This window comes from Pinus tabuliformis, chromosome 3_1, assembly GCF_031772625.1.
Source record: "Pinus tabuliformis cultivar Carrire ecotype Pingquan chromosome 3_1, CPIR1, whole genome shotgun sequence".
NCBI classification, from domain to species: Eukaryota; Viridiplantae; Streptophyta; class Pinopsida; order Pinales; family Pinaceae; genus Pinus; species Pinus tabuliformis.
This window is the reverse complement of record NC_142301.1, coordinates 985,516,678-985,537,361: the sequence shown is the minus strand read 5'-3', so window position 1 is coordinate 985,537,361 and position 20,684 is coordinate 985,516,678.

Here is a 20,684-nt window from a genome sequence, read left to right as displayed (position 1 = left end):
GAAGAAAGCACCTCCACTTGTGCTTTTCCTATCATCCACACTTCCAGCCCAATCTGCATCTGTGTAAGCATGAAGAGTGAGATCTGTATTTCTAGGATACCATAAGCCATAGTTTTGGGTCCCTTGAAGATATTTGAAGATTCTTTTGACTGCCTGAAGATGAGTTTCCTTTGGGTTGGCTTGAAATCTTCCAACCATTCCTACTGCATGTGTAATATCTGGTCGAGTACCTGTCAAATAAAGCAAACTCCCAATCATGGATCTATAAGTGGGTTGGTGAACTGCTGCTGATTCATCATTTGCACTGAGGCTGCATCCTGTAACCATGGGTGTACATACTGGCTTTGACTCTTCCATGCCATACTTCTTCAAGATCTGCTTGAGGTATTTGGTTTGAGACAAGAAGATACCTCCTTCATTTTGTTGGATTTGCAATCCAAGAAAATATGTCAATTCTCCAAGAAGTGACATTTCGAATTCTTTCTGCATAACCAAGGCAAAGTTTTGACTCATAGTCTCTTCATTGCTGCCAAAAATAATATCATCTACATAAACAACAAGAATTAGCAATTTGTTATTTTCAACTTTTATATAGAGATTGCTATCTGCTGATCCTTTTGAAAAGCCTTGTTGGTGAAGATATTTGTCCAACCGATAGTACCAAGCCCTTGGAGCTTGTTTGAGCCCATAGAGTGCCTTTTTCAATCTGCATACAAGGTTTGGATCATTCCCAAGAATGAACCCATCTGGCTGCTCAATATATACTTCTTCTTCTAAGTCTCCATTCAGGAAGGCTGATTTCACGTCCATTTGAAATACCTTGAAGTTTTGAAAGCTTGAGAGAGCAAGGAACATTCGGATGGCCTCTAGTCTTGCCACAGGAGCAAAGGTCTCTTCAAAATCTATTCCTTCTTGCTGTGCATACCCTTTACAAACAAGTCTGGCCTTGTTTCTAATTACTTCTCCATTTTCATTTAACTTATTCTTGAAGACCCATTTTGTTCCTATTACATTCTTATCTTTTGGTCTAGGAACTAATTCCCAAGTGTTGTTCCTTTCGATTTGCTCAAGTTCTTCATCCATTGCTTTGACCCAACATTCATCTTTGCATGCTTCTTTCACATTTTGTGGTTCAATGGAGGAGAGTAGAGCCAAGTAGCTTGAAGCTTCTGCAAGTGTCCTTCTTGTTTGTACTCCTGCTTCTTTCTGCCCCACAATCTGAGTTTCTGGATGATTCTTTTGGACATATCTGGATGGAGTCTTCTCTTCTATTCTTGTCTGCTCCTCTGGTTCTTCTTGAGATTCTTCTTCTTCTTGAGGTTCTTCTTCTTCATCATTTCGCCTTTGAGAGTAACCTTCATCTTCTTCAATGTCTTCATGATGAACTTGCCTAGGAATATATCCCTTCTCATCAACCACTATATCAATACTGTCAACAATTCTGCCAAGTCTTTTATTGTAGCACTTGTATGCTTTGCTATGTGGAGAATAACCAAGAAGAATGCCCTCATCTGCTCTAGGTTCAAGTTTGCCAAGTTGCTCATCAGTATTCTTAATATAACATTTGCTCCCAAAGATTTTGAAATGCTTCACGGAAGGAGTTTTACCACTCCAAAGCTCATGAGGTGTTTGAGTGCTGTTTACTCGGACATTTGTTTTGTTAAGAATGATAACAGCAGCATGTGCAGCTTCACCCCAGAAGGTTGCAGGAGTACCTGATTCATCGAGCATAGCACGAGCCATTTGTTGGATAGTTCTGTTCATTCTTTCCACAACCCCATTTTGCTGAGGAGTTCTAGCTGTAGAGAATTCTCTTCTTATCCCATGTTCATCGCAGAAATCGAAAAATTCATTTGATGTGAACTCCCCACCTCTGTCAGATCTGAGGCACTTAATTTTGTGTCCTGATTCATTTTCAGCCAATGCTTTGAAGGATTTGAATTTTTCGAATGCTTCATCTTTGTGCTTCATAAGCCCTAACCAAACAAACCTTGAGAAATCATCAATGAATAATATCAGATATTCTTCTCCTCGAGGTGTCCTTTTCCTAAATGGACCACATACATCTGTATGGACTAGCTCAAGAGGCAAGCTAGCTGATCCTTCCTTCTCTGGAAAGTTAGTTCTGGTTTGCTTTCCAAACTGACAAGATTTGCATATGGTGTTGTCTGGAATTTTGATATCTGGAAGATCGCGAACTGCCTGATATTTGCATGCTTTCCTTATTTGTGAGAAGCTTAGATGTCCCAACCTTCGATGCCATAACCAGTGCTCTTCATCCTTGCTAAGATAGCATTGTTGTTGTCCTTCTTCAAATATGTACAGATTATTTGGAGTTCTTTTGCCTTTGAGAACTGTTTTACCTGTATCAAGATCACGAACAAGACATCCATTCGATCTGAAAATAACCTCGGTTTTTTGATCACACATCTGGCTGACACTTAGAAGATTATGCTTCAATCCATCAACATACAAAACATTTCCAGCCTTGACCTTTTCTTTCAAAGGAGCAATACCTTTTCCTTTTATAGTTGCAGGAGTATCATTTCCAAAAGAAACTTTCTTTCCCTTTTCTAAAGTAGAATAAGATTCAAGTTTTTCTTTATCACCTGTCATATGTTTCGAACATCCACTGTCAATGTACCATAGATTTTCCTGTCCTTCTGCATAAAACGCTATCCCACATCTTTCTGTCTGAGGTTCTTTTATTCTCCATTTTTTGGTGCTCGTGGCTTGTTCCTTTTTCTCCTGAAACCTGCTCCTGCATTCAGATTCTTTATGACCAAAATTATTGCAAATAGAACATTCAACTTCATTTTCAAGAACCGAAAAGTTGTTATAGGTCCTCTTTGTAATCCCTGTCATACTTCTTTGTTTTTGAGCTTCCCTAGTCATGATTGTTTTATATGCAACACATTGAGCTGCTTTGTGACCAAAGTTATGGCAAGAAAAGCATTGTCCATTGAAGAAGCTTCTGCGGTTATTGAATCTACCAGCCAACTGATTGTAATTTCTATTTTCATCTATTCTTGAGCCAAACTGAGAAGATTTTACCTGTGGTTGGTTGTAGCTTTTGTTCATCCTTAAGGAGGATTGTCCCTGATAGTTTCTGTTTGTAATTCGTCCCTGCTTTACCTGATTATCTTCATTGTTCTTCTGCTCATTTCTTCTTGCTGCATCAAGATAACTTTTTGAGGTGGATGCTTGAGAGGTTTCTCCATTATAGCCCAAACCTGTCTTGTTTAGAGGAGACCGCTGCACATTGATAATCTCATCCAAAGTTTCAGATCCTTTGACAAATTTAAGATTAATAGCTTTTGTTTTCTCAATTTCTTTTCTGAGACCAACAATTTCACCTTCTAGTTTTTCAAGATGTTTTTCCTTTTCATCAATTTGAAATTGCAAAGTATCAATGATCACATTCTTTTCTTCTATGCATCTCTTGAGTCTAGTGATTTCATTATAGAGATTATCCACATCTACAGCATCCTCATAATCATCATCTTCAAATGCCATTAACAGCTTATATTTATTACCTTGTTCATCTTCATCACTGTTTGATAAGCCATCACTATCTTCATGGGTGTAGTAGCTTTTCTTATTTGCACTTTGTTTCTTGTTCCATCTAGCAGGTTCTTTTCCTTTATCCTTATAAGGACATTTTGCAGCATAATGACCTACTCTTCCACAAGCAAAGCATTTGAAAGGTAGCTTACCTCTGAACCTTCCAGCACCCCTTTGAAGATTTCTGACAAAATTTGATTCTTCTTCCTCTTCTTCTGGAACATGGCTTGCTTCATAGTAATCTTCTTTTCTTGATGCCTTAAAAGCAGCTTCCCTTCTGTCTGATGGACCTCCCTTTCTCATTTCATAAGCAGTTAGAATTCCATGTAGCTGAGACATAGTGAGAACTTTGAGATTTTCTTTTTCTTCTATTGCAGATACTTTAGATTCAAACTTGGGGGATAATGATCTTAGAATCTTTTGAACTACTATAGTCTCTTTTATTTCTTCACCCAAATTTTTCATACAATTAACAATCTCATCTACCCGAAGAAAATAATTAGCCACACTTTCATCATTATACATCTTGAGGGTCTCATATTGAATCCTGAGAGTTTGAAGTTTAGCTTGCTTTACCTGTTCATCTCCTTCATAGCTAGTGATCATTTTGTCCCATATCTCTTTTGCTGATTTGAAGTGCATGACCTTCATGAATTCTGTTTGAGATATACTTCCTAATAGAGTACTGACTGCTTTTGCATTTGTTTCATATGCCTTTTTCTCAGCTGGATCTGTAGGAGTAGCTGAAGGAAAAGCATAGCCTGTTTCTACAATGTCCCAAACTTCTGTACCAAGAGATTGAAGATATGCAGTAACTCTTACCTTCCAATAATTGAAATTTGTTCCATCAAAAACCGGTGGCCTGATTGATGCTTCTTTCTCGTAGTTGCTCATGATGAATGATCTTCCTTCAAGCGATCAAGCTTCTCTGAAGGACCTGCTCTGATACCAATTGTTGGAAATAATACTGAGAGGGGGGGTGAATCAGTATTATCAGATTAATCAAACTTTTTAAATGCTCAGAAACATATACGCTACTTCAGTTAAGTGAACCAGCGTGTACACGCTACTGTGACGAAGTAAAACAGCGTATAAGAAGAAAACTCACAATTTAGTTAGCTTATTCTTCAATTAAGTGCATCAGGACATTATTCACCACATTAACAGTAAACATGTGCAGTATAACAGAACAGATAAAAAGCCACACACATGAACACCAAGATATAAGGTGGAAACCCAATGTGGGTGAAAACCACCTGCTGCAAGTTGTCTCTATCTTTCTTTAATATGAAACTTCAGTTTACAATCTTTTGTACTGGTGCAGCCTTATACCAGTACGCAGGCTACAACCTGCAGAAGGCTACAACCTTCTCTCGTTCTCCAAACTTCCTTGGAAGGGAGCTCCAACCCCCTTTGCTCTTGTACTAGCCAAGATACTAGTACGTAGGTGCTGACCTACAATCTTCCTTCTTTCAGGTATCACTTTTCATACATTTTCAGACTTGGATATTCCTGAAGCACAACATTACAATCTGAAGACCACAATTCATTCAATTTCCACAACAGATCATTGAAGCATAAAACAACCAAACTTTGAATCACTGAACCACTGAACCCTGTCAATCACCAGTTACCAGAACACAGAGCAGACTACAGAACTCTGCAATAACAGTCAGACCCCACTGTAAACCCAAAATCAAGCTTCAAAAGATATACGCTACTTTAATGAGCAAAACCTGCGTATACACGCGCTTTTACCGAAGCCAACCTGCGTACAGATCTAAAAATAAACTTTCTCAATTTGCAGCTGTACCAGACATTAGTTAGACCCAGAACGTAACATTGCGACAATATGCAGATCTAGAAATACGCATAATCAACCATATCATGATAGTGCATTTCAAACCATTAGATCCCGATCTATCCTTAGATCTAGTCTTCCATCAACCGATGTGATCTCTCCTTGGCTTAGATCAAGCAACTCAGAACCTGCATATCAGATCTCTTTCTCTCTTAGATATTCAAGCCTTGTCGAAAGATGATATTGCCTAATGATCTTCTTCTCCTTATATAGTCTTAGGCCTAGCTCAATACCAAGAGCCAAAACCATAGTAACACAATACCATCAACTTTAAAACTAGGGATCGACACGCCCGTCGAGACATAATGGTCCGAAATCATAGGCACAACTTCCAAGGACTAACCACCATGGACCAAAGGAACCTTTCCACATACACGCGCTTTTTCTGAATCGAACTAGCGTATACACGCGACTTGGGCTTAACGAAACGGCGTGTATGAGCTTCCTTGGCATGCTGTACTGAGATCTGTCTTCTGATTAAGTTGCCATCACCTGTACCAACTTCTGAGTGAGTTGCCATCAAGGACAACACTTAAATCATAATGCCAACATTATCTTCCAATGTTGATGGAGGTGATCTATTGACAGGGTAACATGCAGTCTCCACCACCTCTGCCCATAATTCTTGTCCTAACCTTGCACTACTGAGCATGCTTCTTACCTTTCCAATCAACGTCCTCTTCATTATTTCTGCAACTCCATATTGTTGAGGTGTGTATGGACTTGTCTTCTATCGTGCTATACCACACTTCTTACAGAACTCTTCAAATTCGTTCTTGCAAAACTCTCCATCATTATCTGTCATCAACAACTTTATCTTCTTCTCTATCTGGTTTTCCACTAGAGCCTTAAATTCTTTAAACCTGTCAAAGACTCCAGATTTCTTCCTAAGGAAATATATCCATGTATTCCTTGAGAAGTCATATATAAAGGATACATTGTACACAAACTTACCCAGTGATGCAAGTGACATAGGTCAAAACACATCGTTATAGACAAGCTCTAATATTCGTCTCGCCCTCTTAGCACCAGAGGTGAAACTCACCTGATTCTTTTTCCCATATACACACTTTTCATAGAAACAAAAATCCATAGAGAAATTAGACACACGTTCTACCATACCATTACCATGAAGTATTAAAATGCCCTTCTCTCCAATATGTCCAAGCGTTTGATGCCATAACATGGTCATTTCTCCAAAGACCACTAGATTTTCTGCTCCACTTTCAGGAACCACATAACTATTGCACCCATCAATAATAGTGCTACCCTAAAGATTTTACATAGTTCCAATCCAAATTCCCTGCATCAATATCCATTCTCCAAGAACCATCTTGTAGGTATCTTTCTTGAACACTATTTTTACACCTGCATCATCAAACTTTCTTATAAGAATAAGATTTCTAGCCAATGCAGGAATATGCAGAACACCCAGAAGTGTTCTAATCCTTCCACCTTGCAACTTAAACTTGACTTTTTCGTGACCAATGATTCTAGCCTTTGTAGGCATTATGAGATAAGTGTTGTCCTTGATGGCAAACATCACTGATGACAAATCATAGTACAAAAGGTCAGCAGCAAGGAATTGATGATCAGACTATAAGAAGAAGAGAAAGTTCATACACGCAGGTTCGTTAAGCCCAAGTCGCGTGTACACGCAGGTTGGCTTCAGCAAAAGCGCGTGTATGTGGAAAAGTACCTTTGGTCCATGGCGGTTATTCCTTGGAAGTTGTGCCTATGGTTTTGGACCTTGGCGTCTCGACGGACGTGTTGATCCCTAGTTTTGAAGTTGATGGTATTGGATTTCTATGGTTTTGGCTCTTGGTATTGAACAAGGCCTAAGGCTATATAAAGGGAAGGAAATCATTAGGCAAGTGCATCTGAAATGTCTTGAATATCTGATGAAGCATTAGATCCAGTATGCAGGGTTATGGGTTGATGATGCATTGCTTGATCTGAGCTAAGGAGAGATCTCACCGGTTGATGGAGAACTAGATCTAAGGAGAGATCGGGATCAAATGGTTTGAAATGAACTATCTTTATTATGCTTATTCTAGATCTACATACTGACGCATGTATAGTTTTATAAGTGTTATGAGTATGACTGATGTCTGGTACAACTGCAAGTTATGAGAAATTATTTTTAGATCTGTACGCGGGTTGTCTTTGGCAAAAGCGCATATACACGCGGGTTTGATTCATCGAAGTAGCGTATACATTGTAAAGCTTGATATTTGAAGTTGCAGATGGATCTGATGGTTATTACAGAGTTCTGTGTCTGCTCTGTGTTCTGGTGACTGTTGTTAACATGGTTTCAGTGATTCAGAGTTTGATGATTGTTTTGAGCCTCAATGATAGTTATGGGTCCAGTATGAAAATTGGATGAAAAGTGGCCTTTCAGATTATGTGTTGTGCTTCAGCGTATCCAGTCTGAAAATTGATGAAACGTGGTACCTGGAGGTGAGAATATTGTAGGCAAGCTCCTACGTACTAGTATCTAAGCTAGTACAAAAGCTAAAGAAGATCTTTGGAGCATTGTAGCAGGTAGCAGCCTGCGTACTAGTAAATGGATCGTCTAGTACAAGAGCAAAGGGGGTTGTAGCTCCCGTACTGGTATAAGACTGCACTAGTACAAATATTGTAAAAGGATTTTCTTATTAAGAAGAAGATTGAGATGACTTGCACCAGGTGGCTTTCACCCACATTGGGTTTCCACCTTATATCTTTGTGTTCATGTGTGATGTTCTGTTCTGTTATTCTGCACCTGTTTACTGTTAATATGCTTAATAATGATCTGATGCATTTACTGAAGATTAAGCTAACTGAATTATAAGATCTCTGGATATACGCGAGTTTCATTAGACACAGTAGCGTGTACACGTGGGTTCACTTAATTGAAGTAGCGAATATGTTTCTGAGTATGAATTTGAAAAAGTTTGATTGATCTGATAATACTGATTCACGCCCCCTCTCAGTATTATTTCCAACAATTGGTATCAGAGCAGGTCCTTTGGTAGAAGCTTGATCGCTTGAAGGAGATCTGTGGAACAATGGGAAAGAAGCTTAAGAAGAAAGCTCATAAGAAGAAGAAGACATCTCAGAAGATCTATGACAGTGGGAGAGTCGATTGGGGATTAGGTATAAGAAGTTCTTCAGATTCAGAATCAGATTCAGAATCATTATCAGGTATGAATGTGTTATCCTATGATGTTCCTGCTATATTTCCTTGTGAAAGTGATGGAAGTGATAGTGAAACTACTGAACATGCTTTTATGGGTGAGTAAGAAAAGTATCAAATAGAGGCAGTATTTAGAAGGCTTACAGACAAAGTTAAAGATCAACAAGATCTATTGAACAAAAGGGAATGTGCTTTCAAAGAAGAAGTTACCAAACTAAAGGCCCATCTAGAAGAAGGAAACAAGGTAAGAAAGCTACTCAAGGACAAGGAAGACCAATGTCAAAAATTGCAGCATGAAGTGGCATCATTAAGAAAAGAAGTCAACGAAAGAAGCACAACCATCAAGAAACTCAAAGATAGATCCAGCTACTATGAAAATCTTGAAGCTACAATCCTCTCACTAAAAGGAGATCTTGAAGAATCAAAGAAGCAGAATACAGATCTACTCCAAGCTATTGCAAAACAAGAAAACGAAGCCACCAGCTTAAAATCTCAACTAGAATGTGCCTTCCGAGTTCGTCAAATGCAACAGGATCTGAATGAAGAACAAGAAAAGGAGATTCTCAAACTAAGGGAACAAATGGAAGAAGGAAGGAAAGATGAAGAAGATTTGAAAAAGCAATCTCTTGAAAAGGAAGAACAGCTTCAGGTTGAGGTAAATATCTTGAAAGGTAAACTAGAAGAAAAGGATAAGCTTTTACGATTTCAAGATAGTTCTAAAGTCTTGGATGATATTCTTAGTAGTCAAAGGTCCCCTGCTATCAAGACTGGCCTTGGTTTTCATGAATCTGTTGAAGGTGAATCTAGTTCACAAGGTGAGGCAAGGAACTCTAAAGAGAAATCTAAAATGATCAACAAGGAGATGAAAGGTCAACCCCATCAACAATCAAGGAAAGAGACTCCTCAAAGAAAATCCTTTACTGCTCCTATGAATAATGTTGAATGTTATGTATGTCATAATCTTGGACATGTTGCAGCTAGATGTAGAAGAAGAAGGGTTCAAGACCATCATGCAGAAAGATCATCACACTCAAGGTACTTTAATGGATATTGCTTTACTTGCAATATGTTTGGTCACAAAGCTGCTGATTGCTACAGGAGGAATATGAAACATGTAAGATGTTATGCATGTAACAAGCTTGGACATATAGCAAAGGAATGCAGGAACAAAGGATGGACATCACACCAAAAGGAGAAAACCTCATCACACTTGAAGATATGGAGGAAGAAGGAAGTACAGTCAGCACAATGTACTGAGACACAGCACAGCACAGACATATCAGACTCAGAGGGAGCTGAAAGTGTAAAACATCAGTGTCCTGAATCTCATATGCAAGTTCCTTAAAGGGAAGACGCGTATATACGCGGGTTAGACACTGCAAAGTCGCGTATATGTCAGTCTGAGGAAAAGCAGTGGGGACAGGCTCAGAAAAGGGATCTGACATGATTCAGTCCATTATTTGCTCTATTGGTTAATTGTTACAGTCTGTTGAGGATGTGTGAAAAATGTTTTGATACTTGTAAGATGTCTAGAAGTGTTTTGATCCTAACTTGATGATGATGATGATGTCTTGATGCTTACTGCTGATATATGCATGATCAGATCTAACAGATGGCACAGGTTGAGGGGGAGCATGTGCCTTTAATAATTCATTGTTGGCATATTCCTTGGTGATGATTCTTATATGGCTAAATGATATATCTTGCTATGATGTGGTTGTGAGTTGTTTATATGATTCTTGAAGTTGCATAGAAGATGTTCAGATCAGATTTATGGTTGATTCTTTGATGATGCATATATGGTGCTTACATGGTGATCTTCATAAGGACAACGAGAAGTACAAAGCTTGAATACACATCTTCCTCACTTGATGATGAGTCACTTATATACTGCTGTTGTCATATGCATAAAGATCATACAGTTATGATGCAGGCACTCATGTGGATAAGGATTGTTGCTGATGATGATATCAAGAAGCTTTGTCAAAAGAGTTTGAGCTCAAGATACATAATGCTGATACATGGATGACTACTCAAAATTGCTTTATTGGAGACATGGTGATGAGTTCTTATCTATATGATGATAGGTTGATACTTACATATGTTGATTGATGCAGATGTTCCCAAGTAATGATACTTGGATCATGTAGATCTTGAAGTTGATGTAATGGCTATGGTGGTTTCACATGTAATGTGAATGATTTCATGATGATGTTTAAAAGGAGGAGTTGACATCTATGTTCAGACATACCTTGCTGCAGGACATTTACCGGTTGCTGATATGAAAATGGTTGTATGCGAGTTTCATAAGGCCTATCCGCGTATATACGCTTGTTTATGTGGATGAATACGCGTATATAGAGTTTTGAAGGAAATCAGCAGGGACAGATGTTGGTCAGAAAGTCTGATGTGGGTCCGACAGAGATCATCTGGCACAGATTTAGGGGGAGCAGATAATCTTCCAATGATGCATTGTTGGCATTATCTTAAAGCTTTTGGTTCTAGTTCACATTTGTTGACAAAAGCGAAATTGGTTGCTGATCTGAATGGTGATTATCAATGCTGATAGTATCTTTCATAAATCTTGGTCTTTCGTCTCTATGTCATATATCTCTTTTGTGGTATCTCTTTCATGGTGTCGAGGTCATGTAACGGCCTATTTTGGTTTCCCCACTATGCCTGGGATGATTGATGCAATATGATTGGTTGTCATATGTAAACTTTTGATGTATCCCCACTTGGTTGGGTGGGTGAGTCAATTTTTGTATATCCTCACTTAGTTGAGAGATGGATGTATGTATGAGTCTTTGGTGATAGGAAGGTCTTTTATGATGTATAGAGTCATGTTCTTCTTGAAGAACATCTTTTGCAGATCTTGCCTACAGTCAGGAAGAGCATGTACAACACCCTTCAGCGGTACAGAGATTCAGCATGTACTCAGGGGGAGCATGGACAGATTGGTACACCTTGGCATATACAAAGGGGGAGACTATTCAAAGATTTCAGCAGGTACTCAGGGGGAGTATGGACAGTGGAATGATTCAGCAAAGGAAGAGAATATCTTGGTCCACCCTTTGCCCTTGATGTCAAAGGGGGAGAGTGATTTGGTGTTGTTGCCATCAAGTCCAAAGGGGGAGATTGTTGGCATTATGATGCATGTGTTGTACTTGATGGCAACCCTCTCATAGAAGAATATCTCACTTATGTATAACTGGGTGAATCTTCAGAAGAGATATCAGATGTGACTGATGGAGGACAGCCTCATAGAAGAATATCTCACTTATGTATAACTGGGCGAATCTTCAGAAGAGATATCAGATGTGACTGATGGAGGACAGCTCAAAGGAATCAGATGATGAATCTTCAGAAGAGATATCAGATGTGACTGATGGAGGACAGCTCAAAGGAATCAGATGATAGTTCTAAGTGTGACAAGTTAGCTTTGCCATCAAGTCCAAAGGGGGAGATTGTAGGCATTATGAGATAAGTGTTGTCCTTGATGGCAAACATCACTGATGACAAATCATAGTACAGAAGGTCAGCAGCAAGGAATTGATGATCAGACTATAAGAAGAAGAGAAAGTTCATACACGCAGGTTCGTTAAGCCCAAGTCGCGTGTACACGCAGGTTGGCTTCAGCAAAAGCGCGTGTATGTGGAAAAGTACCTTTGGTCCATGGCGGTTATTCCTTGGAAGTTGTGCCTATGGTTTTGGACCTTGGCGTCTCGACGGACGTGTTGATCCCTAGTTTTGAAGTTGATGGTATTGGATTTCTATGGTTTTGGCTCTTGGTATTGAACAAGGCCTAAGGCTATATAAAGGGAAGGAAATCATTAGGCAAGTGCATCTGAAATGTCTTGAATATCTGATGAAGCATTAGATCCAGTATGCAGGGTTATGGGTTGATGATGCATTGCTTGATATGAGCTAAGGAGAGATCTCACCGGTTGATGGAGAACTAGATCTAAGGAGAGATCGGGATCAAATGGTTTGAAATGAACTATCTTTATGATGCTTATTCTAGATCTACATACTGACGCATGTATAGTTCTATAAGTGTTATGAGTATGACTGATGTCTGGTACAACTGCAAGTTATGAGAAATTATTTTTAGATCTGTACGCGGGTTGTCTTTGGCAAAAGCGCGTATACACGCGGGTTTGATTCATCGAAGTAGCGTATACATTGTAAAGCTTGATATTTGAAGTTGCAGATGGATATGATGGTTATTACAGAGTTCTGTGTCTGCTCTGTGTTCTGGTGACTGTTGTTAACAGGGTTTCAGTGATTCAGAGTTTGATGATTGTTTTGAGCCTCAATGATAGTTATGGGTCCAGTATGAAAATTGGATGAAAAGTGGCCTTTCAGATTATGTGTTGTGCTTCAGCGTATCCAGTCTGAAAATTGATGAAACGTGGTACCTGTAGGTGAGAAGATTGTAGGCAAGCACCTACGTACTAGTATCTAAGCTAGTACAAAAGCTAAAGAAGATCTTTGGAGCATTGTAGCAGGTTGCAACCTGCGTACTAGTAAATGGATCGGCTAGTACAAGAGCAAAGGGGGTTGTAGCTCCCGTACTGGTATAAGACTGCACTAGTACAAATATTGTAAAAGGATTTTCTTATTAAGAAGAAGATTGAGATGACTTGCAGCAGGTGGTTTTCACCCACATTGGGTTTCCACCTTATATCGTTGTGTTCATGTGTGTGGCTCTTGTGTGATGTTCTGTTCTGTTATTCTGCACCTGTTTACTGTTAATATGCTTAATAATGATCTGATGCATTTACTGAAGATTAAGCTAACTAAATTATAAGATCTCTGGATATACGCGAGTTTCATTAGACACAGTAGCGTGTACACGCAGGTTCACTTAATTGAAGTAGCGTATATGTTTCTGAGTATGAATTTGAAAAAGTTTGATTGATCTGATAATATTGATTCACCCCCCCTCTCAGTATTATTTCCAACAGCCTTCCTGTCATCCCCTAAGAATACATCACCACCATCATATTTCTCATACTCACAGAACCACTCTCTATGGGGAGTGAAGTGAAAGAATGTGCCTAAGTCAATCAACCATGCCTCATGATCTACATGTGTACCTGAAGAAGAAGCCAAGTGCCCTTCCTTTCCGCATTTCCAGCACACCTTTACAGGTTTTCCTAGAGATTTAGATATCCCCCTCGATTTAGACCTCCCACCCGGGGAATTATTTTTGTTTTTGTTCTGGGACCATCCTCATACAGACAAGGCATCACCATTTTGGCCCTCCATATTTTTCCGTCTCATCTCCTCCAACAACAAGGATGAGACTATTTCATCAAATTGCAAGGCAATTGCATTGCTACGTATTACAACAACTAGACTATCCCATGAATCTGGTAGAGAACACAACAAACTAACGCAATTATATTCATATAAAATTTTAATTTCAATAGATAATAACTAGCTTACCATAGTATTAAAGATGTTCAGATGCTCTGTCACCGTGTCTCCGTCTTCCATCCTCAAGTTATACAACTTTTTCTGTAAGAATAATTTATTCACCAAAGACTTAGAATGGTACAAAGTCCCTAACTTGTCCCACAAATCCTTCGCCGAAGTTTCCCCTGATACATTCAGCAATATCGAATCTGAGACACACAATAATATTGTGCTCTTTTCCTTCCGAACCAACTTCGTCGAGTCTTCAACTGACATTGCTATTGGTTTACTACATAGATCTACTGCGATCCATTGATCTTTATCGACCAATAGATCCTCCGTCTTGAGTTTCCATAACTCAAAACTTTGACCATTAAATTTCTCGATCTCTATCTTTCCACTGCTCGCTATCTTCTTTCACCACAAGAATCGATCCTACCACAGGCCCAAGAAAAATCCTTCAGTAGCAAAGGCGTCCTGTTGAAGTCGAAACAACTTTGATACCAAATGTAGGATTTAACCCTGTGCAGAAATTACCTACATAGGAATTCTAAAAAGCAGAAAATAAAAAATTGCGAGAGCAAAAAACATAAAATATATATACACAAAAAATTTCCCCTGGATCCCAAATCTGGGACTACCAGATAGATTTTTCATTATATTCATTTCAGTGTTACTATACATATATATACATGTCGAAGCATCCATAAACCCCAAATCCATTAACCTTGGGATTAGAACATAACCATAGTTCCCTTAACCAGATATGCAAAATACCATGGATAGAGAAACAATCATGCCCATAACCATGTACGAAATCCACAAAAAAAGCCATAGGTAGGTCTGCCCACCTAATATAGGGTCCAAAAAAAATTCCCAGGCTGCTGCCCCAAATCCCATGTAGGGCGGGTACCGCCCCCTCTGTGACCTCGCCGCGTGTGGGGTAGTCATGGAAATAATATAATGCACACCCAACACGTATATGACTAGGTAAGGCTAAATAATAGGCTACTGTACTAATCAGGGAAAGGATTTGGAAAGGGCCACGATATCAAGGGGCTAACTTAGCACAACCAACCCACCTCAAGGTGCTTGTTTTGGGTTCAAACCTCACATAAACATGCTCTCCTACCTGAAATTCCCAACAGAATCTTAACTGATCAACATAAATTTTCTATTAATCATGAGCAGCCTTTAGATTTGATTGAACCTTATTCACAATATATTCCATTTCCTTCAACATTTCTAATCCTAATATAAACTTATCTTGAGGAGTATTACAGTTGATAGGAATTTTACATTTCTTTCCATATAACACTTCAAATTGAGTCATCTTCAATGAAGCATGATAATTATTATTATATACAAAATTGTAACATTCCTATGACTCTACTTTTTACACAATTACTATTTTTGGACGTGGAACTATTATTGGATTTAATGGCGATGGAAACCATGATGAGACTTATGTAATGATGTAATTAATTTATTATTATTGAGCTAAAAAATGAATTTCTTGGAAATATCTGGAAAGAGAAATAGAGATAGAAGACTTCTTTCCATCTTAGAAAAGTTGTTGGTGGAAAAGTCCACCTAATGGAGCTTCCCCAAAAGTCTCCTAAAAATCCCTAGGAGAAAATAATAAAAAAAATAATTGAATTAACTTAATGGGAGACAAATATTGTGTTAATTACTTAGTTTAATATAAATACTAAGTGGGGTGCAATAAAGCTTTGTGGGAGAGAAAAGTGTTCTTTAAAGTAAAAGAAAATAATATTTTTTGAAAAAAAGAACTAAAACAAAAAGGCCTAGGCAAAAGGTTGGCAAACCTTAAAGCAGGATGCTCCTAAAAATCAGCTCGGAAGAATGTTATCAAAAGAAGCACCTAGGAATAAAAGGGGAAATTAAATATGGAAAGAAGATCTTAGCTCAGGGGGAGATATTGGAGATAGCTCATGGATTGGTGGAAGGTACTCTACTCCTATGTATTCCCCAAGCAGTAACTTCAATTAGGTGTAATTTGTTTTCTGCTTACATGTTGGTATTGAAATACACCAATTTTGAATGTCAAGTGATGATGGAAGGTATAGAATCAACTACATACATATTGGTTCCTTTCATGTAGTAAATTTTATCCTACAAATCTAATTAAAAAAAGTTCTAATTGAGGTTATCATGCAGACTTGGTATTACATGCCTATTCTAGTTTTGCAGGTACGCGAGCACCATAGTTATTAAATTAATACAAAATTATTCCATTTGAAATAAGTTTAGTAAAGTAGTGTAGATATAATTCCACTTTAAACACATACTCATTGTAACCTAGGTGAGTAGGTGACTATAAAGGAAAGAAGTGGGTGGTATGTAAGGAAAGAGATGTATGGATAGAGATTGAAAATAGTGGTTAGTTACGTTTATTTAGTTATCAAACGTCATAGCTTGTGGTTACTTTGAGATGGATGTTATTTAAAATTTTACTACATGATGAAAGAGATCAGAATGTATTCTTAAATTATGTGTTGACTGGCGTAGACTATATTATACTTCATTCAAGAATAGCTAATGAAATATTCATTGGTACAAATATTTTTCCAAGAAATCAAACATGTCATAGTAATGCTGTATTAAAATTGGAGGTATATTGTGTAGGGAAAGAAATGAACTAACATAAATTCTCATGAAGATACCTTGGGTTATCAATCTATGTAAGTTGATGAAGAAATTATAAATAAATGATTATAGCCAAATAAATACCTTCGGAGGGAAAGAACAAGGTAATACAATTATACTCAAATAGACTAAACTTCTTCTATTGCAAGTTTACGGTTAATATATATATATATATATGTATGTATGTATATGAAAATAATCCATATCTTTTTAGTTAGTTCATATGGGATGATGATGTTATTGAATATCATGTACCGAGACATAAATATAAATTACAAAAATAAAAACTTCTGTAAGCAAGTAAACTAGTCAAAAGGAGCGGATATTATATTCAACTATTGTAATAGTGAATGAATTAATAGTAACTGTGAGGTCTATATGTGATACGAGAGGATCAAATATTATATTCGACTATTGTAGTAATGAATGCCTTAACAGTAAGGCATTCGCAGTTACTTGAAACCAAAATATCATCATGGAAAAAAAGCGTGGAATACTATTACCTTGAATGAGAAATCTAGTCCTGAGCAAGTAGGAATAATGACCAAACTAAGAGTGGTCTAGATCATTTAATTAGAATAATCAAAGAAATATAACATAGAGATCAAATATAAATGAGGAAGAAGTGAATGTGTGATCCTTTCATGATCCAGGATCCACGAAGTTCGTGGATGGTGGGTAAGTGTGCCCACACTGTGAGTTATACAAACAGGTCATAAGTAGAGAGTGTTATCCTATTGTACAATATATTACTATAATCACAATCGTAATATGTGAATTCTAGAAAACAAAACAACAAGAACCACTGAAGGAAACACACCAAGTTTGTGGCATAGTGTGGAGTCCATAGTTACAATACATAGTCGTTGCAAAACTGGTAGAATATTACTTATAAACCCCAATGTAGCCATAGGCAGAAAGGAAATCATAACGTAAACTAAAAAAGCAAGCGAAGTTCAGTTACATGGAAAAACATTTACTTTCGATAATACAAGTTCAATGAAATTTATGAATAACAAAATTCACAACGAAAGTTATACGCAAACAGGCACAACCAAAATCATTATTCTGAAAGGAGTTAATAAAATTTCCTTATAAACAACTGAAAAATTTGATATGGATCCCATAAGGCCAACACTTCACGAATTCTAGTTTTGAATGATAATATTGAGACTTTAAACTACAAATATTATTAACCCTAAGGGTTTAATAGTTAGTATACGATAACTTAGTGCCATCAATGGTTTATAGGTCCCAATTCCAAAATAATTTTCATAAGTACAAAAACAATATATGGAGAAAAGACCAACCATAATCTGAATACATCCACAACAAGTGAAAAAAAATAAAAAATCATGATAGCATCATGATAACATTCCCTTAACACCATTTCTAATCTAGAATGCATCTCAGTCGCCATAACCCTCTGCAACTCTAAGGGAATGTGGTGATCACAAAATTGTAAGATAACAGCCGAGGACCAGGGCTCAAACTCAATGGTGGTGCTCATAACTAGAAACCCCAAGCCAAAGAAAGGTGTCAAAGCTATACTAGAAGCAATTTAGAGGCTAGCGTAATATATTTGACACATTTAAGGAAATAATTGCCATATGTTACTAGATTGTGATATTTACCTAGTATTAGAAAGGGTAAAAGCCACTCCCTATACAAATTATGGATGCAACCCTTTATTAATGATAGAAAAGGAAAATGAGCCACAATAAAAATGCATATATCAGTAGGGGAAAAACAACCCACAAAAAAAAATCAGGAAAATGGAGAAACCTCAATTTTCTGAAATCGGAACTCAAAGAAAAAAAATTAGAGTTCAAAAGGATGGAAGTAACCAAGATGTATAGATTCAGTTACAAAGGGAGTTTTACCATTCTATTCCAATAGAGAAAGAAGAAACCTCCAACCAATAACTTCCTAGGGCTACAAATATGAGCCATGAACCCTACGAGAAAACAGGTTAGTGGAAATAAATGAGAATTCATTGGAGAAGTGGCAACAATTATCTCAAAGTGAGTAAATTTTAGAAATAACGAGAGACCCACGATTTTACCTGAAGGGGTTTACTTGTGTAAGAGGCCAGGGAAGTAATAGTGCCATACAAAGTAGAAGCATTACACCAAAAAGTAAGAATATTTACTGAAGGAGTCAAGAAATCAAGAACATTAACCATAGCATGGTCAAATGCCTGTAAATTTCTAGAGTTGGTTCACCAAATACTACAAGTCTTTAACTTACCTATAATGCCATCAAAACATAAAAGAAAGTATGGATGCATATGTCGCTAGAGTGGGTATTAGCCTCTAGGTGCCAGAGTGATCCAAAATGGATCCAGTTTTGCCTCCAGACCAAAGTCTTAAAATGCATATAAAAGTGGGATCACGTCGAACTACTCGTCTTACGATTCCAACGATGCAAACGACGCATAAATTTGAGTTCAGATGAAGAAGTTAGAGCAGTCAAAATTTTTGGGAAAACTTAGGTCAAAAATCAAAAATTCAAAAGTCAAAGGTCAACTAGGTCAATGGTCAACGGTCAATGCCTACGTCAGCAGGGACATGTGTCAACCTTGGAATGAGCCACGGGTCCTGGATGATGTTAGCAGAGGAGGTGCCATGGAAGTTTGTGATTGGTTCATATGGGAAAATCCGGTGCTGACACATGGCAGCCCGGATTTTTCGCAATGTGGCCTTGTTTCCAAAATTTTGGGGATCAGGGAGGATCGAACCCCTGACCTCCTAGAGTGGCCATTTTTTACTGGAGGACCGCACTAGACGGGTTACATTTGGACTTTGTAACGAAAGCAATGAAGTTGTATTTATTTGATGTCGAGATTTTCACCAGAAAAAAGCCGGACAGTCGGGGTCAACCCCACGACCGCCGGACCTTTGATTTGTTGTTATCGCATATATCCCACATTCATCGTAAATGCAAACAACATATGGTATATCATACCATACGAACCACATATCAAATAACGGAACAGTGGAGCCAACACATATCATATTGCATATCAAATGTATAATGGCAAAATGGTCGGGCGGGGGTTTCGAACCCTCGACCTTCCAAAACCTTATATACAAACGACTTCACATACCTCCGCTAACCAATATGTCAATAGTTCGGGCTTGAAACAAAGCCGAACTAATTTTTATTTAAACATTGCAGGTGCCGAACCTTCCATACCACCGGTGCGCCAACTGAGTTGGTTTTATGTAGGCCGAGACTATTTTTGCCAAACAGAGGGTGGTTTTGTAGGGACAGAGGTGGTTTTGGACCATTCTAGGGGGTCTAGAGGTCATAGTGGCCAAATATGGTCAAGTTTATACTTGTTTGACTCGATATTTTGAGCTGAACACAGTGGTGAGGTCCATTTCCTCATTTGAGACTCTATTTTCGAGCTCATACCTGTAACAATAATTTGAAGACAAAATAAAGAGGTCAGCACTGGAAGCAAAAGGACCAGGAGATGTAGCTAGAAAGTATGGTGAACTCCCTTATTAAATTTTGTTGTGTTGATGTGTTTGAATGTGTTTTCAACTTGTTTATGTGTTTATGTTATTTGCAATCTTTTCAATCCATTGCACTAAGTAACATAAATGAATTCACATAAAGTATATAATACCTTTTTCATTAATGGATCAAGTGGTATCAGAGCAGCAAAGTTTTTATGGTTTAAAAAAATTGTGTGATGATTTGAAAGCTTCGTAGGTTGAGGCTTAGACGAGGTGAAGGTGAACTTGTTGAGGTGAATCCGGAGATTGAAAGGGTCTTTTCACAAAGAAGGATGGTAGATGAAACTCCACTTGGGTCAGAATCTCAATTCTTGGATAGTTTCATGATGGTACGTGCAATGGTGGAAGAGATGTATCGCGAGTTTAAGAAGAACAAAGATGAAGGCACTTCATCGCCTAAATATCAAGAAGATAAAGGAAAGGGAGGAATGCTTACTCCACCATATCCTCCATCATCACC